Genomic DNA, 26,409 nt, shown 5'->3' with positions numbered 1-26,409 from the left:
TTAAAACCAATTAAGTTGTCATCAACGCTTTGCAATTCAATATTGTAATGTTCTGAATTAGACAAAGTAAAATAACTTTATATAAAATTCCTTTTTGCATGATCTTAGGGAAAGTTCTGAACACAGTGCTATTCAAATAATCTGAAGAGAGGGATAACCTAAACGAACAAGACTCGTATATCTAAATTACTAGTTTGGTCCAGTGAAGGGGCAGAAGATCTGAGATCTTAGAGATATTCTTAAACCTCACTTGTACCCACTGAGTAAAATATAGAAAAGTCCAAGTGCATCAGTAAATCTGCCTTAACAAAACCGTACTGCAGCTGGATAAAGCCGTGTCATGGTAAATTACCAGAACCCAATAATGTCTCTCTCTAAATTAAATTAAAAACTTGTTTTTCATTTAAAAAGCCACCAAACCTACAAAGTGCTAATGAGCAGAAAGAAGATTTTGCCTCCTTCTTTAAACCTTCTTCATTTCAGTGTGAGGGCAAAGGAGAAAGGACCATTTTGCTGCACTGTTATCAGCATCTCTAATATATGCCTTCATCCACTCAAGGAATCCATTTAGGATTTTGAGAAGGATTCAGTTACCTAAATGTTAGTGTCTAATGACTTTTGAGACACTCCAAGGAAGTAAAGACATATCCATAATGACGACAGATACCACACCGGACTTAAGAGGGAATTGTACCTTCAGTAACAACAGCTGGGAGCCAGGCAGGATAGCCTACTGCCTCTCATGAGCAAAAGCTTATATACAGAACTCAAGTGCATAAAGCTATCAAGGTATTCATATCTAGCCTGACTCTGTCAGGCACACAGAGCATAATGACAGGTCTGATGAGCAGGTCTGAAGGACAGTAAGCATGAAATCATCTCAGAGAAGGAATTTCCTTCCCATCCTCCTTTCTCCTTCAGCAATGGGCTGTTGCCAGTATTAAATTCTGTTGATATTTAATAAAAGTTAACATCTGTGCCTTGCTTGCCTGCAATTACAGAACTTCATCCTAGGGCCACTTTGGAGCATCTTACAAGCACTGATGCTTGAAGCACAGCTATAACAAAAGAATGGACTGACTGTTTTTCTGCCTCTAGCTACCTTCGTTTGTTCTTTTTTATTTTTATCTGCCTCATATTTGCCTTATATTTCAGTTGGCCACCCTAAATGACCAGCCTGAAGCAATGGCACCCCTCTAGGAGACCATTTGATCAATCCTCTTTTTATGCAAGGCCTCCCAGGAGCAAAAAATATCAGTGAAGAATGCTTCCATGTCCCAATTACATGGAAAAACACATCACCACAGCTAAAACACTGTCAGATCTGCTGAATTGGCTGGAGAGAATTATAGGGATTCTTTGTCTGTAAGCCATGATAGATAATGTGAAAGTACAGCTTAGAATTGTTAACAATGAACTCATTATAAGAAGGTTATCTCAGAATTTCTCTATAAAGCTTCTTTAGGGTTAAAATTCACTTCAGATCATGTTCAACATCTGTCAGCAAGAAGCAAAAGCTGGAGAAAAAAAAAGTCTATCCAATTTTATCCATTCTTGCCTCTCTAAGAGTCTTGTGGAACTGCTAGATGACTAAGAATAACTGATTTAGAACCTCACATTTAGAAGGAAGACAATATGAAATAAGGTAATAGAGGGAGGAAGAGAACAGTGCAAAAGGAAAATAAAACAGCTCAACTGACATCTGAGTTTTATTGAACCAGGCATGCTTTCACTATCTAGTAAGCATTTCATACTCACTTAAATTCAAATGTTTCTTGATTTTTCTAGCTCTAAATATTCCAGTTTTTCTGCGGTTCAAATGTTGGTCTTTCCAGAGACATCATTGTTAGTGATGATTATTTTTATAGATCATTATTAAATTAGATTTCATGTAAACAAAATATTGAAGTCTATTTTGCTACATAATCAACTATAGATATAACATAGAATTTCTTAAAACTGCTGTACATTAAAGCAGTTGATATATGTGTCTATTTCTAAGTCTTTTATGTGCAATTTTTTAACATGCCTATATATTCAGATATACTATTCTTTTTTTTGCAGACATTATCTAGGAAATAGTGAAGTTGGTATAAATTAAAATGAACTTTGGTAGATAAGTTTCTGAAGTTATGTTGGACTGTATTAATATAAACTAAAGATCTTGGTTTTCTCCATTTTGTCCCATAGTCATCCATGACATGGTGGTCATAATGCTGTGAAAATTCAGATTTCAAAAACAAGGCCTTTCCAAAATATTCAGGCAGAAAAATGGTAGTACATCTGAAAATTCTTAAATTTTTGATTTTGAATTCTATTCCATAAACTGGCATGTGCAATGTCAAGAAGCATTATTGATCCAACTCAGAAATGTATATGTAATTTTCTGTGCAAACATATAGACAACTGCATTTTTTTCCTGCTGTACTGCAAAATGTTACTCTGGGGAGATGTCTGATATTCCCATCACACTAGTCAAAGCCAGGCTTAATGTAAGTTATTGCAAGCAAGAGAAATAGGCTACTTGCATGCCAAGAATTCAAGTTAGATCCAACACTCTCTGAAACACAGCAGATTTTTCCCCTTTCCCCCTAAGGACCTCCAGGTTATTCAGCAAATGGAGCTGAACCACTCTACCATTTTTCAGTCAGTGTGAAATAGGCCCTAAATGGAAAAGCAGTCAGGCTGTGACACACAACTTCAGACACTGATTTGTCATCCAGTTCAATGAAATGCTTTGCTGAAGAGTACTGAGAAAGTAAATTTCTTTTTATATTCATATCTGCAATTAATTACACATTCAATCTCACCACCAAAAAAAACCCAGAACAGACAATCACAACTGATGAGCACTGGGTCAAAGAAAACTAAGCACACACTACACCTTATTTCTTAATAGCAACAAATAAAATCTCCTTTCTCTGCTCATAAAAAGCATTTATGTCTGCATCTTCAAACCCTAGTTTCACTAAGGACTACATAAGTAGGTCCATTTTTCTTAAATATGAAGTTGATTATAATATAATTTTTTATATATTTTTGAGTAATTGATATAATTTTTATGACCTACACACCCTCTTATAAAAGTCAGAACTATAGAATACCTGTAAAGAACCAGTAGGGACCTTTCTTATTATTATTTTTAATTAAATACAACACCAAGTCATTCATTCTAACCCTTCTTAAATTAGTAATTCTTCCTCAGAAAATATGTCTTCCTAATATACAGAATGAGCTGGACTCAGAAAAAATCCTTTTTTTAATCTAAAATGTCAGAAGGTAGGTCCATTTCTTTGAATAGTTGTAAGGCTAGAAATTAGAGCTCTATGCAACTGGAAAGGATCAGTTTCCCAGTTTCTAACTTTGGAGCATCCCAAGATACTGGATGTTAATGTCATGACATTTTAGATGTAGAGAAACTCTTTTAAGCTATATTTAGAGATTTCAAAGGCTCCCTCTGTAACCTTCACGCAAGTGGACCCACAGTAAACAGGGAATCTAACTTTACCTTAACAGTATGAGATAATCCATAAACATACTTTAATGCTTTGATATGCGCCTAAAATAGTTTATTTCTAACATATGTGGCATGTACAGAAAATATGATTATATGATTATACATTAAAGGTTTTACCACCATAAATGTAGGTCATCCAGAACAAATAAAACTGATAGAAAAATTTTTCACAAAAGGTAGCCTAAAGTGAAAATTTTCAGTCCAAGCTTAGAGTACTCAAGAACAAGTCAGCATTTTTTGTTGGTTTGTTTGTTTGTTTACCACAGAGCTAATATTTCTCTTTACACCTGCAAATTTTTCATTGCAGAGAAACTGTAGAAACTATAACATGGCATTTGTCCCCACCCTCCATGAAACTTTAGTGGTCCTTACTTCAGCACCAGTAGTTCTGCACAAAAAAAAAAAAAAAAATCCAAAACTATTGATGAAGAAACATAGGCATTTGTATAACATTTTGTATTATTTTCTGATGTATAGTTGTGTCTTTTTTCAACAGTTCAACAGTATATCTTAAAGCAAATTGAGAAATACAAATGATATTAGAAGGTGGATAGACAGGATGCTTGGGCTGTTTTGTTTATAATTTTATTTTCAAATAAATGTATGGGCTTTTTAAAGCCCACTAGCATTGGATTTCTTAGATATTATTCATCATCTTCACCCAGTTTATATAGTACCTCTCACCTAATTATAAAATAGGTTCCATCCACAAAGAATTAAATTTAGCAAAATAATAATAGCCTAATAGTTATTTTGGTTACCAATATTTGTAAGGAGGTGACATTTAGGTCAGAATCTCCTGTATTCTCCTTGTTCCGGGGAACAATAATTTATTCATTTTTCAGGCTAGAAAAAAAAAATACTACCTTACATATTTCCCTTAGACTAATATTATTTCTATGTGACAAATTCCCACCACAAATCTCTTAAGATTTGGTTCTTTATGAATTAAAGAATAAACCATTGTCAAATACCCCACTCTCTTACCTGATGAAATCATAAGCCAAGCAGCAATGAATTTTCATTAGTTTGAAAGAACATATCAAGCATGTTTTATTTCCTCCTTTTCCTCTGCAAATATTATAGAATCATCAATATGCAGGCCTATCATAAGATGCATGTTACATTATAAATGCTGTTACTCAGCAGAATGCTTAAAATTTAGGCAGCAGACCTCCCAGAAATTCAGCAATTTAGAGATAGTCTTGAAAAGCACTGCAAAAGTAGATGTTCACGCACAACCAGTTTTCCCATAAATGAGGTTAATTTGTGTTAGCAAACTGTCAAAGAACCTGTCATATTCCATTGTCTTTCCAAGTATAAAAAAGTTAAAAAGAATACAAGACTGAAATAATACCCCACAGGAATCCTGGGCAACAAAGAAAATCAGCTGCTTTTAACTTCATAATTTTAAATTACATTTACTTCTGATTTTAAGGAGTAACTTTTTTCCTGATTGTACATATTGAAGAATCATGCTCAGTATTTTTTATTTCTATAATATGCTCTTTAAAATATTGCTTTAATAATAACAACAGTTCTGTAGAACTATTTGACCCTGTACAAATGCAAGGTCAAATGTTTCACTCCAGTACAAACTTGAACTAGTAATTTGATGGTTTTGTTCTGTACATTTTTAATGGGGGGGAAAAAAAACCAGATAGAATTTCACACATTTATGAAAACAAATACATTGTGCAACTAACAATAAGTGTTTGTTAAACTCAAATCTTTAGAAAACCAATATGTACTGGAGTTGTTCAGGAAAGAACGTGTATGTATTGTAGGTACCACATGGCTAATACAATTATTGATACTAGTTTTTTTATTTTAAAAGTTTAAAGTATAGATTGTATTTCTAACACATTATAGGTCAAGGTTGTAATTGAAAGACATATTCTAGAGAAATAAGAATTAAAAGCAATCTGACGCATTATCACAGGAGAACAGTTTAAAAAGAGCTTAAAGCCTACATTTACGATTTACTAGGAAATTCCATGCTTGGTGTGATTACATGGGATTCAATGGAATTCAGTCTTAATATGAGATAAATTGTGGCTTCACACTGCTTTTGACCTGGTTTTCAGAATAATTGCTTTGATTTCCAAGAACTTGAGTGAGCACAGAGACAGAGAGTAAATATGAGGTAGACAGAGGTAAATATGAAATATTTACCTGTTCTCTCAAAGTTGAACAAAAATATTCAGCAAACAGGTTAAATTTTATAACTATGGTGCTTTATGGCAGATATATTTGCTATCCCAAGTATAAGAACTTTAGCCTATTTTTTCTCCCTTTTTCACAAAGAAAAAAGTTTTCAGTTAAATGCTTGATGTTATTATAGCATGCTATATAAATGCTTGCACACTTTTGCACTAAAACACTTCACAATTTCTTCTTTTTAAGTAACCCCTGAACACAGCAAATTCATGCTAAAATAATTTCTATTTGGCTTTGTATCACTGAAAGCAAATAGATATCTTTACTGTGCAAAATTATTGAATGCAAGTAATGAGTCTTCGGTACATGGGAGGAGATATAGCGTGAAATAACACTGAATAACATTGAATGCAGATTTATTCCACGGGGAATAAATTGTCTTATCATGCTTTTGGAATATATTTTTCTCTGACAGCTACATTAACCAATAGTTTAGTTTAGTTCTAGTTTTTCAAAGAGGCATTTGAAAAGCTTAATAAGTACAGTGTCCTTTCAAGACTGACTCTTCCCATGCATCAAGCACCAGAAAAGTCTTCAAAAATCACTGTCTACTGGTTAGCATTCATTAGTGGCATTTACAATTTCACATGCCCAGGTCTGATTATTATAATTTCCTACAAAGTTCAAATAACTTGAACTCTTATTGATTACAGACCATTCAGCATTTTTCAAGTCAGACAAGGACACGAACATGCAACCACATGAACCATTTATCTAGACAAAGAAATTGAACCAGTGCAAATAGTGAATTTAAAATATTGTAGTTATGTCTGCATAACTCTTATATGTAGAACTGTTTTTCTGAATAAAATGTGTTTATACATGTGCATACATACACACACACACACGTGCACACAAAAATAGCAACATCTAGATAACTTGGAATGGGATTAGGATCTGGAATAGGAGACTTCACACAAGTCTTTATATTGACCTGCTTTAGCTTGCTCTGCCACTACTATTAGAACAATATATCTAGAAAGTCTTCAGTGAACACAGATCTTTATGATGAAGCAATATTTCTGGAATATTTCTAAATTATGGAAACCCCACTCATATGAAAAAAAAATGCAATATATTAATCCTCTGGTGCAGTTTCTATTGAAAAATACAGCCACTGAGATAAAGTTTTAAGACTTTGATTTGGAGATAAAAAAAAATTAGTGGATTAACAAATTCGAATGTATCTTTTATTGCTTTGGGACATATCCTTCCCCTTTCCCAAAGTAATTTCATCTATTAATAAACAAAAAAGCTGAAACAAGTGTATCCCTTTTTGTGTACATTAATGCATGCTGTCCACAAACAGACACAGACTTATCCTCTAGAAAATATTTTCTCTAAAGTATATTTATTTCCATTCATTGCATTAAGAGTAAAAGCAAAAGTATTTAAATATCCATTTTTTGTTTTTCTTCATTACTGTTTCACAAACTGCTAATTAGGAAAGATACTTCATACAAATTATTAGCTTTTATATCTGCTTTAACACTTGAAAGGTTACAGCAATAGGAAAAGGAAGAGCTTTAATTAAAGAATGAATTATTGAATACTCCATTTTAATTGATGTAGCCTTCTGCTATTATTTTGTGTGTTTATAGATATTTTATGTGATTCTGTAATCAAGATCACACACACACAAAGAAGTCTTTAACTACTAAGGCTAAAGAATGAAGGGTGCTGATCGCATTCAGCCATTTAAGTTCAAGAATCATGTGAAGTATGGTTTCCATGACAACAATTCACTAATTGCTAACAGAAAAATAAAAGGAAAATCAACCTTGACAGAATTTGGAAGTGACATGGCAGGTGAAAAACCTTCCAAATAGTTATATGACAATTTTCATGTGTGATGAAGAAATACAAGCAACCCCACCTTCTGAGACATGGTGAAAACACAGAGTTCCAGGGTTATTTTGGATTTGGCAGAGCTGGCTACATACAGTAGTCATTGTGCATTACACTTGGTAGTCAACACCTATCTTCAGTAACAGATAAGAAGAGATGTTTGTCATGAGGTGATGAAGGATTTTTGCATCCTTGGGCTACATGTCAACACAGGAAAATGCTGTGGAAAATGTATCAAGTAAAGAAATAACATAACAAAATTTTAGCATAAATTCACAGGGTAAGAAGAAAAACATTAAAGGAGAGCAGAGGAGGGGAAAAAAGGAGCTAGAATCATACATACCACCCATGCTAATTTATTAGTAGGTGTTTCAGACACCTCCAGCTTGAGACAGAAAGAGTCTTTTGAGACTAGGGAAAACTACTTGGGAAGTACAATGATGCCATTCAAAATTTACTGACTTATGAACTGCTGCATATCATTTGTAAAAATTGCTTCAGCCTGAGTTACCATTCACCAGCTCTGTAAGTCGACTCACTGGGTCACTAGGAGTGAACACGAACATTTTGATAAATTCAGTTTCCATGACAATGAATTAGCCATGGAAAGGGGGAGGTGTTGAAAGATCTGTGTTCTCTAGAATACTCTTCAAATGTTTGCCTGTTTTCATTTTTAGCCATTTAGTTCTCATGGCTCTGTTCCAGGACTCTAATTCACCAGTGGCTGGTTTCCCTCCACAGATTAGAGGAGTAATTCATCAGTGAATGTTTCACTCAGTGGCCCCATCTAATGTAAGAGAATATATAAATGATTTTTTCCAATTATGTTTTTTGTTTGTTTTGAAAGAATGCAGCAGTCTATTTCTGTTGTTCTGCTCTAACCCAGCTACAGAATACTTTATCTTTCCTATTTATTGCCCACTACTGTACTTAGGACTGCAGCTGTAACTTGCAAGATATTGGGAGTTTGTTCTAAATAGCCATGAGCCCCTAAAACAAAAACAAACAAAACCAAAAACAAACAAACAAAAAAACACCCAAAAAACCCCCAATGTTTTGAAGTTGGCTTTAAAATAAACAACCCTATAAAAATATGTCATATTCCAAAGCCTGCTATAGCCTACATCAATGGGAACCTCTGAGAATCAGATCTCTGAAAAAAAGTTATATTTATTTTTGATAGAAGTGCTTAAAGTTATTTTTCATTTGTCTGCCTTTTGAAAGGCTAAGCCAGTGGGACATTTGTTAGTGTCAGAACTAAAATCTACTCGAATTCGGGAATGCCATTCAGCTGTTTTCAGTGGGTGTTGCATGAGAGCCTTCTACTAATGAGATTAAGAATGAAGTTGTTTAACCATTCATGAAACTGACGAATATTTCAGAACACAAAGTAGCAGGGGATCAGAAGAGCTGTTTCCATGGCTATTGGGATAGATGGGTTTCCATCCAGAGACAATTGAGACAAATTTGATTCTTTCAAAAAGTAAATCTGTTCTTAGTACCTCCAGCAATACACTCCCCATTGCCATAAATAAAAACTGAAAGGACTGCACACCTTGTTTCCACTGTCTCTGCTGAACAGCATCGTTTCATGTGCTCCACAAGAAATGGAAGGGTTTTTCAACAAGCTGTTAGTGTCTGTGACAGCCCAGCATGCACTAAAATGTCTGAATGATTTTCAGAAGAAAGAAAATGTTACTATCAGAAAAAAGGAAAAAAAATAAAGAAAAAACAACAACCAAAAAACCCAAACCAACCAAACAAACAACAAAAAAAGGCAAAATAAAAACACAGAAAAGGAAGCCACTACAAAGAAAATATTAAAATAAAGGAAGAACAAGAAGTGAAATAAGAGAGAAGAAAAGGAAGAGAAGGGGAGTGGACAGATTCATGTCTGCCTATGGCAGCAGATTCAGGACTAGATTATCTTTAAGGTTCCTTTAAACACAAAATCTGATTCTATGATTTAAAACTGTTTTACACGAGCATAATTTATTCCATCCTAAAAACCTTCTAATTGAAATGGTATGACCATTTTCCAAAATGCAAATGCCATTAATACTAGAAAATAATGAGTATCTTGCAGCATGGAAATAAAAATAAATTATTTACTCAATGAGACCTAGTTGTACTGAAGCAGAAAAATAAGAGCAAGAGAAGATTGGTCCATGTTGATTGATACTCAGGAGCCTTGAGTCTCAGTCTTGATTTGAAAGAATGGGGGGCAGTTGCCATCAGGCACTGGAGCGCATGTGGACAAGAATAAGCCTAATGACTTCTTTGGTTTGTCTGCCATGTGGAACTGTTTCAACATTCTTAATTCAGATGTGAATGAGGTGTGTTAATAGCTGCACACTTCCACTCCTGGAGCCAAGGAATGCGTGCCGGTAGCCAGCATTCAGGACCATTGATATTAATGGTGAGAAATCGCTCAGCCTGCTGTTCTCAGTGAAGCACAGTGCAAAGCCCACTGCGAGAGACAGATGTCAGAGGCTTCTTCACTCCATCCATGACCTTCAGCTGGCACCAGACACTGTGGCACGTCTCGTCTTGTTAACATTTTAACAGGTGAGAGATGGATAAACAACAGTTCTCTCAGACCTGTAGATTGCTAATAAGTGTCACAAAATACACACTAGAGCTCAGGTGCAGATCATTAAAAAGGAAGCGGGAATGTGAGGAATAATGACACGTCAATCTACCTCAAATCAAGTTTGACACCCCCGCGATACTAGTTAGCACCATGCTCAGGGAGTTTTGCCTTCTGTTCTTTCAAACTTGAACCAGGAGCACAGCACTGGAACTTATTTCCAGATGCTTTTGGTTAAACTTTGAGCCCCTGCTCAAATTAAGGAAGAAAAGAAGAACATTCAAAATTTCATTTTTTTTCCTAATAAAGGTTTAAGTGATCTAGTCAAGCACCGTGAACTTTAACTAATAGTTTCATGCTACAGTAATGGCACCTATTATTTGAATTCATTTCCCATACTGACAGCACAACTCAGGCATACTCTAGACTATGACATTTTAAGTGACTGGTGATTTTCAGCTGTGCTTTTTACAGTACACTTGTATGAACTGCAGACTGGAATACATACACATCTCTGTGTAGAATGCAGTCCATGCTACTATTTCTTTTGATGCTATATAGAAAAAATATCTATTTTTAAAGGTAAGTATGCTCAAGCCATGTGTCTTTTCCCATGTTAAATTGAATCAAAAGGAGGAAACACTTGAGATATAAGACAAGCCTTTAAGTTTTCATTGCCTCAGTCAAGACCACACTGTTCTAGTCTTTATCAGTATCACTGAATTTTATAATCTAACAATGTAAAGCACAGAAAGTAGGAAAAGCAAACTCAGTACAGAGCAGAAAATTAGCCAAACATATATTTTTCAAGGATCATCCATGTCTCATAGCTAACACATGCTTAGTCACTCAATTTTTATGTTTACATTTTATACATAAAAGATATTTTATACATAAAAAACAAGTCACCAACTTACCCCCACTATGCACTACCAGCAGACATATACCCCCAATTTGGAAAGCTGTACTTATGAATGGGAAGAGACTTATTCTTTTACACTGCTTATTCAGTGCAATTTGAAGTTCATAAAATCACGATTTGATTATAAACAAGTAACAGAAAAATGTGGCAGGAAATAATTCATGCCTCTTCACTCATTTTAACTCACAAATCCTTAGCTGGAAACTTCATTTCAAATAGGTTAGGAAAAGAAGTCCAAAATTTTTCTGGGTTCCCCCCATGGCTTAAGATTCCAGTACTGCATAAGGCAAAACCTGGCTCCAGTATGTGTTATTCTGATGCTTCATTATGCCTTGGCAAGACCATTTCACCATGATATGTTCACTTCGAGTTAATTTCACTTAAGGAATGAAACCTGTAAATGAAAAGTTGACAGCTTGTTTCTCCTGAACTTAAGATACAGAATCATGTTAATACTCAAGTGTTACCACTGACTTGAAGCTGACCTAGAAACCAAACCATAGACATAATTTATCATCACAGAACAGAGACCAAAGTAGCTCTTTGGAAAGGCCAATCTATGTATTCTACAATTAGTCTCTTTTCTTTTTAATGAGTTTTGGGAAAAATAAAATCCATACATTTTTAAAACAGAATATTTTATTTTAAAATCCACATTTGCAGGCAGTATAATACTAGTAATATCTCCATGCATCAGAAGGTGAATTACTATCACTCATCTTTGCTATTTCCACTCATGTTATGGAAATAAATTGAAAATGTAAATAAATTTTCCCCTTTTCTGTCATGTCTATTACAAACTCCTGTATATACTCTTCAACATTTATGGGTGAGATTTTATTTTAATTTGTGTGGTTAGTTGGTGGGTTGATTGGTTTTGTTGTTGTTATTGTTGCTGTTATTGTTGCAGTTGTCGTTATTGGTGTTGTTTTGAGAATTAGGGGAATTTTCTGAAAAATACAAATGAAACCTTTACTAGATCTATCTTTACAGAAATCTTGTCACTGTTCAAAATCAGTAAAAGCTAAATCCAGTAAATGGTATTAGGTTCACAATAGTGCTATGGTCAATAGCTGCTCTTGTGCTATAATTTAAGCACTGCTGCAGACCTATACTAGTCTTGAACATGGGATCAAAGAGATAAAAGCAGAGTGACAGCATCTCTTTCACTTTATATTCCACCACTCTAAGAATCTTTACACGAGTTCGATTCTCAGTGACATTTTGTCATTGATTTTTAACATATCTTTTGCATCAATGTTTTTCCAGGAACTTCCTCCAAAGAGGATGACATCAAAACAAGTTAAGAGCATGTGTGTCTGCTGCATGAAAGACTGTGGGGCATTTACCCACCACCTCTACTAAAGATCTGTAATCAGTGTGCTGGAAGAAAAACCTCAGTATCTCACTGACTAAATATTTCTTCATCATCAAGTATTAAACAAGGATTTTTTTAAATTCAAGTATAGTAAAACAGTACCAATCAAAGTACAATCCTCAACCAGGTGAATTCAGTGGCAAAACTAATACATTACAACAGACACTGATCTAACCAAACTGATTAAATGTCTACTACAACATATTATTGGCCATATTTTGAAGTGAGTGGGTGACTCTTATTGTAACTTTTTGTCCAGAGCTGCAAGATGTACATATTTTTTCCCAAAGCTCAGCATATTCACTGCTGAACTCTTCAGAAATCTGGCTATTTTTTTGGTGAGATAAATAAAAGATGAGTTTGCTTTAAAAAGCACTTCTTACATACCATAATAAAAAAAAAAGTATCAGAACTTGTGCTTTTCGTTGCTTCCAATCTTATGTAGAAGGCTAGGAAACTAAATAACAGTACAGAACTCAATATAAACTGTTGACAAGCCTAAAAAATAAGTTTTTATGAAAAATGCTGATGTTCAACTACTTACTTTTTGCTGTGCTTTAGGAAGGAACTGGAACTTAACAAAGTCACAAAACATACAGAAAAGTGGCTGGAATGCTGCCCAGCAGAAAAGGACCTGAGGGTGCTGGTCAACACTCAGCTGGACATGAACCAGCAGTGTGCCCAGGTGGCCAAGAAGGCCAATGGCATCCTGGCCTGTGTCAGCAATAGTGTGGCCACAGAAGCAGGGCAGTGACTGTCCCCTGTTCTCAGCACTGATGATGCTGCCGCTCAAGTCTTGTGGTCAGTTCTGGACCCTCAATTCAGGAAGGACATTGAGTTGCTGGAGCAAGTCAAGAGAAGGGACATGAAGCTGGTAAAGGGTCTAGAGAGGGAGTCCTGTAAGGAGCAGCTGAGGGAGCTGGGGTTGTTTAGCCTGGAGAAAATGAGGCTCATTTTCTCCATTGTTTCTCTTATCTCTCTCTCTACAACTGCCTGAAAGGAGATTGTAGCCACACAGGGGTCAGTCTCTTCTCACAAGCAAGTAGTGACAGGAGAGGACACAGCCCCGAACTGCACCAGGGCTGGTCTAGGCTGGACATTAGGAAGATTTTCTTCACAGAAAGAGTGATTACATATTAGAATGGGTTGCCCTGGGAGATGGTAGAGTCACAGTCTCTGGAGATGTTTAAGGAGAGACTGGATGTGTCACTTAGTGCCATGGTCTAGTTGACAAGTTGCTATTGAGTTGTACATTCATAAATACATTCAGCTTATTTTTGTGTAAACACAAATCCATCCTACCTATCTAGCTACTCAACAATGAGCAGATGATTTCCAGAAAGAAATATGAACTTTTAGAGAACTGAATATTCTGTAGTGGATCTTTACATCAAAATAGAAAAAATGTGAAAATAAAGGACCACTAAATAACCACTAAATAAGAAATTGGTGGTGTAGACATTTTGGTCAAGCACCAAAAATCAAGAACAAGTGAAATCTGGACCAGACTGGTTCCCTGAACACTTCCTTATTCACACAAACAATATTTGCAGGAGAAGCCAAGTCTAGCAACAGATTTAGTCTGCAGCTGACTCTTGTATGGTTCAAGTGAAATCCACAGGCATTGAGCTGCAGACGATTCAGAAAATTCTCTCCCATGGCATAAATTTCCCCCCATATCCTATAAATTTTAAAAGCAAAATAATTTAAAACTACTTACTTTCACACAAGCTTTTATTTACAGCAAAACAAGATTCTGAAATCACTTCAGATTGAAGACACATTGCTAAAAAATCCTGAACTTCTTTTCTTTATTAGATATATAGCAACTCTAGATAATCAGACCTTGCTATAAAGCTATAGCCAGCAGCCCCATGACTGAAAAAAGGGGATAAAGCTGACACTCTCTAGAAGGTGTAAAGTCAGTTAAATATCAGAACCAGTTCTCTAAATTACTGTGCATACTGTGTGCTTCTATTGCAAGTTGTCTGCATAGAGTTCTCATTCAGCTCTGAAAATGTAGTTTTCTCATCACTTCTTTTTTGTTATAGAATAAATGTATTTGTTGTAATCAGTTCCAGGAAAGTCCAATTTTTTATGGAGAGATAATACACCAGCATGTCTCTACAGAAAAATACAAGTCTTCTTTACCTCACAAGCGATTTCTTATTTATTAATTTGAGCTTGTCCTGACCTACCATTTGCATGGTGGTGATATCTCACAATTTTCTGCATCAGTAGAAGGTTCCTTTGGCACCACAATCCACTATTTTCTTTCAGAAGACAAGCAGAAATATGAAGCAATATAATAATATAATTATTTTCCAATAAAAAAAAAATTGGCAATATAACCACACTGCTATATATGCAACCTGCTGTATAAGCAGACAACAGAAGTGGCTTCTGTAGATCCCACAAAATCTTTTTATATGCCCTATTTACAATAAAATTATAAGCAACAGTATTTCAGCTATGATGGTTTCAGCGTGCAAGAGACACCAGGGTTGGGATTCATGCATTTTAACATACAGAATGTAAACATTTAAGTCTTTAGCCAGGTTTCTTCCCAGTTAAAGATAAAAAAAGGCCTTCAGAAGTAACTCCTCTGACCTACCCTAAAAGGCTCCAAATTCCCCTTTGGAGTTGTTTGCTTTTACAAATGCAATTAAGCAGGCTTATGCAGATATGGTAATCTAACTATAAAATTCTTATCAGAAGAGAAAGAATTCTTTTAAAAGGCTAATTGGAAGAAGCCATATATCTCATATCTTCCAATGAAGTTGGAAAAGGCATAACTTACCCAGTAAGTGGACTTTGTGCACTGAAATCTACCTATGTTGTCTTTCACCACTGAACTGAGAAGAGGTCCCACTTTACGTGTGTTGTGCCTTTACAGACCTTGATGTTATCTGACAGGATTTCAGTTTCACAATGCTTTCAGTTTTCACTGGGTTCCTGGGTTCCTCATTGTGTTGGCCAGGTGACAGGGTTATGGATTTGCAGATATGCAGATTGTAGTTAGTGTCAGAGTTTTCCTATTGAGCTTAAATCCTACTTTCTTTGCAGAAATTTGCTTCCTTTCAGATACATTGTTTTTCAATGAATAGGATTTTATGATTTTATATATTATATTTGCATGTATTTCCTAACCAAGGAGATAATTCCAGCACAGCTTAGGCATATTTTGCTGAAGGATCCAAGAGCATTTATACTGAATCAGTTCAGATTTAATATTCTTCAATAATTTTTCTTTTTCTGACACAACAGAACCAACAGCTTCATTGTATGTTTATGCTAAATACAAAGTGGGGGATGGGAGGAGGGAACTGAAAATAATTTTCTAGTCCCTTGGATACGTGTGGTTATTACTGCCCTGTGGCAGCCCCTGACAGAAAAGGACACGTGTCAACCACAGTCTGCCTGCCAAACCTAATGCTTCCTCACTAGCTTGTTGTGTTCCAGCACAGCCATCAATGACATCCAGGTACACAAAAACCTGGAACCAGTTTTCTTGCCATCTGCAGAGTGGCAACTGCTCACTCTTATCTCAATGAGGCCTGGATGCCAGAAGAATAAATAACATTTATGATCCTTTTCTGACATATTTGTAGCCTCATACAATAAGGAAAATGAAAAATATTAGTGTAAGAGAAGCAAAGCCATACAGTGTTAAGATAAAGCACTTGGAAAAAGTTTTAGTTAAAGTATGTGTCCTGACATAGCGTCCAAGGAACATTTTTCACCAAGCAAAAGCATACTAAATTATGCTGGTATTGTCTTCTCTTCCATGTGGTTGCTGACAGATGTTTGGAAAAGAAAATCTTCCTTTCTGCTTGACCTTAAAAGCTGTTTATGGTATATTTATAATGTATAACAGTAAAACAGTACAACAAAAAGGAGATTTATTCTGTGACAAGAAACAAGACACTTTTGCTTTGTTACTTAAATTGCATAGAAAAACATTAAAACTGTTTTTCCTAATAACATTAATAGTAATAACAACAATGATAATAACAATAACAATAACAATAATAATAATAATAATAATAATAATAATAATAATACCTGTCACTTGCAATGAATAACTAGACTGAAAAAATCTATTGATTGTAATGTGTTTTGCCATATATCCTGCAATGGAGAATTCTGCAGAGAGGTTATGGTAAAAACATCTATTTTCTTTTATTTATCACATTCTTCCCAAATAGCTTTGTAAAATGCATACATTTCTAATAGGAGTAATATTCTCTCAGGGTTAGGCTGAGTGACAAACAGCAGTGATAATTTACATGAAAGTGATTCATGTATTGGGGAAAGCTGGAGGAGGTGGATGTGGGGAAGCGAAGGGATGGAACAATGGAAGACATTAAATATAGTTCAAGAAACAAAATGGTTTTTTTTAAGACTTGGAATGACTGGTTATTTTTGCACTAGGGTAACTGTCTTAAAGAGGAAGAGTGATTAAGTTTTAAACAGTGACTGACAAAAAAATAGAAGCAGCCTCAACAGGAAGAGTAGCACCCTGCAATGAAAGTCAAGCGCCTCTGGGTTAAGGCCACAGGAAGTTTCATGTCTTGGAGTTGCTGGAGAAGCAAACACTATTTTTCTGTAGTTTTTCAAGTTCAAGTGGAAAACTGGACTTTTCTACATTAGGAGGAAATCAGAGAGATTGGACTTTTTTTCACATTTCTCTAATACTTATTACACAGGCAACACAAGCTTGGATGACAACTACACTGAGTAACACAAACATAAATAACCAGTATTGAGCTCAGAAAAAAAGTAGGACTACAGGGTCTGTAGAGTTTTTCAAAACACAAATCATTTCCAGTGAAAAATATTTTCTTTTTCTTATTTTTTAAATCTAAATTTCAGGAAAAATAGCTTCATTATTTTGCGAATATTCACACCTTTATTAGGAAGGAATAATTTCTTGGATTTAAGCAGGCTGGAAAGCAATTTCCTCTGAAGGATCCTTAAATAATCTAATTGTATTACAACAAAAAAGGATAGAATAATTTCATCAAAGTATTTTTACTCCACTGGTTTTGTAGCAACTATTTGATATGCAGGTCAGTAAGTATTATACTGAGAAATCATACTGTAAGCAAGTACTGTGTTCCTGATGCAAACACTGAGTAGTAAATTTTGGGACATTGTGCCCTAGATATTAAGCAAGAAATAAGAGGAAGAAACATCAATGGAGGAAGAATGAGAGAGCAAAGGTCTCTGAAGTTGGGCACAGAATTTTTAAACATAACAGGTTTAATTATATTTAATGAAATTTTATGGCATAAAATGCTGCAGTTACTGAAGAAGTTTCTTTTATTATCTTTTCAAAGTCCAACGGAAATTAAAATTTGTATTCTTTCTTTCTACCTAACAGCAATATTTAAAGACTAGAATGGTTGACTAGACTACATAAACAAAATCTGTCATCTTTAAAAATTACCTTGGGTGTTTGATGTATATCTGTCTTTTTAATTAGAGAACTTGGAATTTGTTCTGATACTTTGAATAGACACCAAAATACTAGGATAAAAATATAATTTTCTTAAAAATATAGTGGGAACTTAGCACTTAAAATTATCAGCTGGGTGAAACAGGGAACTTTGTTCCAGGCAATCCTGATTTTTAAAAAAAGTGGGCTACAAGTGAGACAGTGTAAGTCCTCCCTTCCTGTTGCTGCTCTCCTGCTGCCAGCAGCTCACCACACTGCTACCCAAGAAATATCACTGCCACAGAGCAGTGCTGGAAAAGTCACTAATGTATTACCTTGGCCAGCCAGAGCAGCTCTAGAATTTTCACTGTTAATGAATTAGCAACATTTTGAAAGGTTTATACATCTTCCAAAGAAATAAGAAAGGAAAAAAAAAAAAGTTTTTATTATACCAAGGAGTAATTGTAATTGTAATCTTTGACAACATTCTTGACAACCGTTATAAAAGCTATGTCTTTGAATAAAACATTGTAAATTTTGTAAATCATAAGGCCTGCCTGCAATGCAGAGCACTGCAAACACTGCAACTGATTTAGTTGCTGGACTAGAAACTCTGATGTTAGGAGAGTTAAACAGGTCCATAGTTTCAGTTCCCCAGTAAATTATGCACAGAAGAAACAGACACAGCATCTCACATGGAATTTTCTCCAGATAAGTCCTGGACTGTGCTGCAGCATTGAGAAACTCCAACACTATACACTGTTGTTGGGCAAGACTATATGCAGTGATATACTACTTTCAATAGCCTTGGTCAGTCCAGGCAGCTAAAGGTGTCTGTGCTTTCTACTGAATCCGGTGATAAAGACAAAAAGGAATAAACTGGACTAGGAGCAAAACTTCGGCCATGCCAATGAAGGGGGCCCATGCCAACACCCTGTTATGGGCCTTCTTTTCTTACATCATAAATTACTCAAAATGCTATCTAAATCAGCCTTATGTGCTCCTTATCACCTAGATCTCTGCAAATGTTCTAGCTGCTCTTCCTTAGCACTGGATCCAACTCTACAAATACGCCACACTGTCTGCTGAGTTTCCAAAACACTAAAACACAAGGTAATTACTGGAGACATTGTGATGGCAAAGCAAACTTTAACTGAAGATGAAGGAAACATTACTTCTCTGTTTTTCACACGATGTTAAAGGTCAGTAGGCAATAACTGGAATATAATTAACACAGTTACACATTCTCTTTTCATGAGGGCCCAGCTAGACTCGTGTCAGTTAGCAGCCTTGAATAAAAGAATGCCAAATCAACTGTAGTGTGATACAGAGTGTTTTGATTTATAGTTCTTAACAAACTGCCTTCTCCCTCTACTGTGAGTTACAGTGCCTCATGTTGAAGTACAGTGTGATTAGAAACTGGCTGAGGCTGTGGCCTTTTGTGAACAATGGAGGCAAATATGTCACTCAAAGATGTTTGGTTTACATCGTCTCAGCAGCTCTCATGAAGCTTAGTTTTCTGATATCTAACTAGGACTTTTTTCCATAATAGCTGATATGGGTTCAAGATATTTACATTCAGCATTATGCAGACTGTCCTTTCATATTTAGGTTAATAACTGAAATATTAATCTTCAATATTTTGAGAAAATAAATTAAAGTCTGGGTTAATTCTGAGAAATGTAAATCACTGTATACCAGCTGTCACCAGGGGGAACTAGTAATTCATGCAGCAGCTTTCAAGACTGAACTATTCTGGAGTGGCACATCATAGAAAAACACAAATGTTTAGAAGACAGAGAACTGGCAGCTGTGTAATGACTAACCACAGGTTAAAAGACAAGCATATGACACAAATTAAGCTACCAAAGTAATTAAAACTGGGCAAAGATTTTATAACTATTATATATATGTAAAATAGACATGGAATGGCATATTTACCATAAATGACCCCGATGTGTTTAAGAGATTACCTTTGTTGAAAATAAATTAAATGTGGTTCAATAAAGACAAGTCCACTGTAGGCTGGTATCAGTGACCCTTGAGAGATTCACACCAAAATTCCCCAATCTAAAAGAACATTGTTTTGATGTTTCTTTCTTATCCCTGCATTTCTTGGCAGAAAGGCTGCTACTGGTCAAGAAGAAAAAAAAGACAAAGACATTTTTGTCAAAGCTTCTTACAGTCATGGGTCTTGTTTAGGAAAATCAAGGAATTGTTAGCTCTTTAGCAGGGGCATTTGAAAGAAGAACATGAGTATGGATTTAAAAGCAGAGACCACAACTCAGTAATATGCTAGTATAACAGCAGTAATTCAACAAATTCCACCAAATTTCTCTTTTCCATCCACTCTCAGGTGCCTTGTAGTCCACTCAAATCTCAATGGACACTGCCCACCTTAATTTACAAGACTTACTCTGATTCAGATTAGTCAAGGACTAATCTGAATCAGAGTAAGTAACAGTAATAAGGATAAGTGAAGTATATTTACCAAGTCAGTGTGTATGGAAAAGAATAGCATGTTAGCAAGAATAATGCTACATGAAAAGTATTGACTTTGTTGTAAATTAAAGACTAAACACAATCAAAATAGCACATTTTAAACAAAGACAAGTTTTATATTGAATTGTGATAATAGACATATCACATGTAAAACAAGCAAGGTAATTATTTTGGGGTTTTATATAGTTATATAAAGATAGAATGGCTTTGGTTGGAAGGAACCTCAAAGATCATCCAATTCCAATCCCCTCTGTCATGGGCTGGGACACTTTTCACTTGACCAAGTTGCTCATTGTACCATCCAGACTGGCTTTGAACACTGCTAGGCATGGTGCACCCACAAGTTCTCTGCACTGTTCTAGTGCCTCACCACCTCTTTCTCAGTAAAAACTTTTCTCCCTTGTCCTATCACTACATACTATTGTAAATATTCTCTCTCCATCTTTCTTGTAGGCTCCCTTCAGGTACTGAAAGCCACAAACAGATCATACAGAAGTCTTCTCTTTTCCAGGCTGAGCAAACAAAATTCTCCCAGCCTTTCCTCATAGGAGAGGTACTCCAGCCTTCAAATCAACTTGGTGGCCCTCTATTGGACTCAGTCTAGCAGGTCCTGTGCTGAGGACCCCAGAGCTGAATGCAGTGTTCCAGGTGGGGTCTCACCAGAGCAGAGCAGAGGGTCACAAGCCTTTCCCTCACCCTGCTGCTCACACTGCTTTGGATGCAGCCCAGGACACATTTGGCTTTCTGTTTCGAGCTGTGAGTGCTCATGGCTGCATCACGTCCAGCCTCTCATCCACCAGGACCTCCAAGTCCTTCTTAGTGGGGCTGCTCTCAATCTGTGCATCCCCCAGCCTGTGCTAACACTGGAGATTCCTTTTGGCACTGTTCTTGAGCTTGTCCAGGTCCCTCTGGATGGAATTCTGTCCTTCAGGTGTGTCAATTTCAGTGCTCAGCTAGGTGTCATCTGAAAATTTGTTGAGGGTGTACTTGATCCCTTCATCTATGTCATTACTGAAGTTATTTAATAGCACTGGTCCCTGAGAGACACCACTTGTCACTGGTGCCATTGGGACTCTGAGTTGTTGACTGCTATCCCCTGTATGTAACCGTAGTAGACGATGTGGCTCTGGTTAACCATTCTGGGTAACAACTTTCCATCTAATAGTCCACCCATTGAACCAATCTCTCTCCAATTTAGAGAGAAGGATATTGTCAGGGATTCTGCCAAAGGCTTACAGAAGACCAGATAAATTACACCTGTAGCCACCTTCCCTTGTCCACTGATGCAGTCTCCCAATCTCAGAAGGTCACTGAGTTGGTCAGGCAGGACTTGACCTGCCGGCTGACTATCCTGAATCACCTCCCTGTCCTCCATGTGCCTCAGCAAAGCCTCTAGGAGGATCTGTCCCATGGTCTTCCCAGGGACAGCTGGGAAGCTGACAGGTCAGTAGTTCCTAGAGTCCTCATTTCAATCCTTTTTAAAGATAGGTATAATGTTTCAATTTTTCCAGTCACCTGGGACTTCCCCTGACTACCATGACTTTTTAAATATCATGGGATGAAGGTTGGCAACTACATCAGCCATTTCCTTCAGAGCCCTGGAATGCATTTCATTGGGTTCCATAAACTTATTCAGGTTCTCTACATGGCCATGAACATGATCTTTACTTACAGTGGGAGGGCCTGTGCTCCCCCAGTTGAGTTCTGCAGCCTTCTCCTCATCTGTTATTACCTGTTCACTAACACTGTTTATCAGGGGCAGTAGACCTTCTTTGACCTTCCCTTTTGGGCTCACATACTGTTGAAACCCTTATAGTTTTTCTTCTTTCCTTTGCCAGGTTCAGTTCCAGCTTCACCTTGGACTTCCTCACCCCATCCCTACCCAACCAAATTGCATCTCTCTAGTCTTCTTCTTTCCAGGTTACCTGTCCTTGTTTCCACTGCCTGTGCATTTGTTCTTTTCCTTTAGTTTGACCTGCAGTTCCCTAACCAGGCATGCCAGTCTCTTGCCTTCCTTACCTGATTTATTGTTCCTAGGGATTGCTGGGGATTGCAGTTTTTTTGACACTGATTAAGCCTCTGTTGGGTTACTGCGTTTAGTTTTGGGCACAACATTTTCAAAAAGGCAGACAAATTGGAAAGAGTTCAGAGGAGAGCAACAAAAAAGATAAAATAAGATCTGTGGGAAAAGGTTAAGTGAACTGGGCATGTTCAGACTAAACAAAAGAACACTGAAGGGAGGCATGACATGTCTACAAATACTACAAATACACTGAATTACTATAAAGAGGATAGGGACAAATAATTCTCCTTAGTCAATGAGGACAGAACTAAAGGGCTTATGCTGCAGCAGAGAACATCTAGGTTAAGTGTAAAGGAAAAACTTTAACTAATATAAATAGTTAGAAATATAACATTCTGCCAAACATCCTGAAAATCTCCCTCTGAGGCTTAGGTTTTAGTTTGTTCTTGCTTTGTATCTGGTAGAGGGAGGATCACACTGGTAGAGGTTAGGGCTGTAGCCAGCTTCCTTCTGCACTGCAGATTTCTGATGTGACCTTGGGAAAGCTGGTTAGCAGCAGATTTTGGCTCTCTAGCTGTAAAACAGTGAGAAAAGCAATTCCCTAGCTCTCAGAGATGCTGTAAGGATAAATAGTTAAGGATTCTCAGACTCACTATGAGTCAACTAAGCAACGATACAAATTAAACATTGAAACCTTCCACAGTGCAAAGGCACCAACCCCCTGATATACCTGTAAGTGCATTCCCATCCAGAGGGTTTCTGTGAGTGCTCCAAAGGACTTTAGCCAACACATCCAGTCTAGGATACATTTGGATGATCTAACCTAAGCTGCATCTGAAAAGAAATTTATTGTACAGAGTAACAATGAATCAGTGGCTGATATGACTGGCCACTAGCAGCTCAGCCTAACTGAGCTGAGCTGAAGTCAATGGACTCTACTGTCCTAGTAGAAGATGCATCAGGAATCAGTACCAGTTGTCAAGTATGAAAAGAGACCAGTTATCAGGGTTTTGTCATAGCTGTCTTCACAAGTTCTAACACAGTGATGTTACTGAGAACAACCCTGAAAAGCAGATTAAAACCAAGTTAGAAAGGCAGACAACATTAAAAGTAAAATATAAGATGTTAATATAAGAGGAACAGACTTTTTATTATATGTTTAGTCAAAAGTTTATTCTTATTTGTTGCTTAATTTCATAAAGGTAGTTTTTATAGCTAGAAAGGAGCTGCATTTCCTTTCTGAAATTAATTTTCAATAACAAATCCTTTGAAAAGCCCAAAATAAAGCAGCAGTAGCAACATCCCACTAAAAGAATTGAGGTTATGTGATATTAAACATAGAGGAGAATGTGAAAGAAAATATTGCAAATAAATGTAGTCAGTTTAAATCTGTGATTTTTTTTTGTCCAGCATAGGCTTTGCAAAGAATTTAATTACATCCATTATTATTATTATTATTATTATTATTATTATTATTATTATTATTATTGCTGATGATGATGTTGTTGCTGTTGATGCTATTGTAATTATAATATTCCTGTATAAAACTAATGCTGTGTCATCTTACTTGATTAGCTTTACAGATGGACAGAACACACATTTCCTTTGAGTACAGTCAGACTCAACAAAATGCTGCATTTTCTAATCTATTTTGTCCCATACCTTCTTCAGCCTATTTTCATTCCTCAGCGTGCTCTCCATTAGCTAAGCTGATACATCAGACTGGGGTTACCTATAGCAAATGCAGGTGCAAGAATTAATTTTCCAAACACATCTCACAATCAGACTTTACTACTGTAGTAGAAACATTCACTTTGAAGAATTTGCACTTAAACTACGCAGTGTAAAAAAAATTAAGCATCCTCTAACTATTCCATTGCAATAGAAACCCTGAATAAACATCTGAATAAAAGAAAGCTATGAGAAAGAACTGATTTGCTATTAGCATGTAGAGCTCAAGAGGCAACAAAATAAATAATAAAACACTTGCACCTAAAACATTAACATAAAAATAAACAGAAACCATGTCATATTTCTAGTGCTAAAACATAAAATGGGACGCATTTCAATAAAAGAATAAATGTGTCTCCTCAGAGGCACAAGTGGTTTCACTTACTAGCAGCTATGCAGAATAAAAAAAAGAGTGATGCAAATGACAGAATAACTGGAAAGTAAGTCATGAGCCCAGGTGGAGCAAATGAAAAGCATGACACAAGATCTCTGAAGACCTTGACAGCACACAGGCACAATGAGCTGCATTAACCCGAATGCTATTGGCATTTCATCTGGGAAGTTAAATGTTTGCTGCATGAGTTATGTGCTATATGCTTATTCATATGCGTCTTTACAATCACTACAAAAGCCTTTCAAGTAGAATTGTGTGAACCATGGATGTTTTGTTGTTTTGGTTTTTTTTAATTCAGTTGAGAAACCAACAACAAAAATTCAGCTTAATATTTGGCTTTATTTTCAAGTTATTTCAGCCATCTTCTAATCCTCTGGGGGAAAAATGTACAGCAAAATGTGAAATGAAAAAGTTTATTTGAAATAAAGAGCTATAACGTTTCATGTCAAAAAATAAAAAGTAGAAACAAGAAAAAGACTGGTAAGGAAGAAAAAAATCTCCAAAGGGAAAATAGAGATGCAATACTAACTTTGAACTTAGACACTTCCCACATTGCAATCAAGTGACTTGCCAGCCAACCACACATGTATTCTAGAGAAACAAGTGAGAATGAGACTGTGGGGAGTGTGGTAGCAGTTCTGCGCTCACAGTACTTTCTTTCATCTCATAATACAGATATCTGTGCCATTGTATTTATTGTTTACCAGCTGTATTTTTCACATGTTGCAGACAACTGTTTACCCAATAGCTTGTAGGTAGCACTTTGCTGAAAAAAAAAAAAAACACCAAAACAAAAACACAACCAGAGTAATTAAAGGTTTTAATAACCTAGAAGTAGTTTTTGCACATGCACTACACAGAAGATGATCTGCGAGGGTTTCATATGTGTACTCCTCAGTGACTCAGTTTTAGACAAATTGTTTTCTGGTTTTAGATCAAAAAGGATTAATTAAATCTTCCTTCTTTTGAAATGCTCTTGAAAGATTATTTATCTTAGCTCCTATGGAAATAATACAGATATTTTGCTTCAGATTTCAAGGAGCACTGGAAGTCATTGAAAATAAAATAGGGTGTTGCCAAATATTTCCTGGCATTACTTAATACTGAATAATATTGCAAGACATAGAATCACAGAATCATAGAAATTTTTAGACTGGAGAAGACCTTTAAGATCTTCAGTTTCAACCATTAACCTAATATTGTCAAGTCCACCACTAAATCATGTCCCTAAGTGGCACATCTACATATCCTTCAAACATCTTCAGGGATTCTTGATGTAACCATCTTCCTGGGAAGTCTGTTCCAGTACTTGACATCCCTTTCACTGAAAAAATGTTTTCTTAATATCCAGTCTAAACCTCCTCTGGAGCAACTTGTGTCCATTTCCTCTGGTCCTCTCACTTTTTACCCAGGAGAAGAGATCTACTCCCACCTGGCTACAACCTCTTTTCAGATATTTGTAGAGAGCAAAAAGGCCTCCCCTTTTCTCCAGGCTAAACACCCTCAGCTCCCTCAGCTGCTCCTTACAGGACTCATGTTCCAGACCCTTTCCCAGCTGCATTGCCCTTCTCTGGACTCACTCCAGCTCCTGGATGCCTTTTTTGCAGTGGGGAGCCAAAAACTGAACATGGGACTCAAGGTGTGGACTCGCCACTGCCAAGTACAGGGGGACAATCACTGTCCTGGTCCGGCTGGCTGCACTATTTCTGATACCATCTAGGATGCCGCTGGCATTCTTGGCCTCCAGGGCATGCTGCTGGCTCAAATTCAGCTGGCATGTTAGGCTAAAGCCATAATTAAATATTTTTCAGTAGGTTTCATGTATTTATTTGCATTTGTTTTCC

At 36.3% G+C, this 26,409-nt stretch overlaps 1 long non-coding RNA gene across 23 annotated transcripts in view; it reads right to left on the bottom strand.

Moving 5' to 3' along the window:
- The window catches only part of LOC120505787, an 87,775-nt gene that overhangs the window by 54,842 nt on the left and 6,524 nt on the right, over positions 1-26,409 (bottom strand). For 10 of the 23 annotated variants that reach the window (XR_005628311.1, XR_005628313.1, XR_005628308.1 and 7 more), the window contains 7 exons: positions 24,103-24,172; positions 23,413-23,503; positions 23,171-23,274; positions 19,889-20,045; positions 11,093-11,491; positions 7,614-9,252; positions 4,505-4,588 (listed from right to left, as the gene is read on the bottom strand). This is a non-coding gene — a long non-coding RNA (uncharacterized LOC120505787). Of the gene's footprint in view, positions 1-4,504; positions 4,589-7,613; positions 9,253-11,092; positions 11,492-14,673; positions 14,749-19,888; positions 20,049-23,170; positions 23,275-23,412; positions 23,504-24,102; positions 24,173-26,409 lie in introns of all 23 variants that reach the window. The other 13 variants (XR_005628320.1, XR_005628323.1, XR_005628326.1 and 10 more) reach the window with 10 other exon arrangements.

This window comes from Passer montanus, unplaced genomic scaffold (genome assembly GCF_014805655.1).
Source record: "Passer montanus isolate IOZ18808 unplaced genomic scaffold, ASM1480565v1 scaffold36, whole genome shotgun sequence".
Classification (NCBI taxonomy): Eukaryota; Metazoa; Chordata; class Aves; order Passeriformes; family Passeridae; genus Passer; species Passer montanus.
Note: the sequence above shows the minus strand (reverse complement) of the source record. Positions and strands in the feature narration are given on the sequence as shown.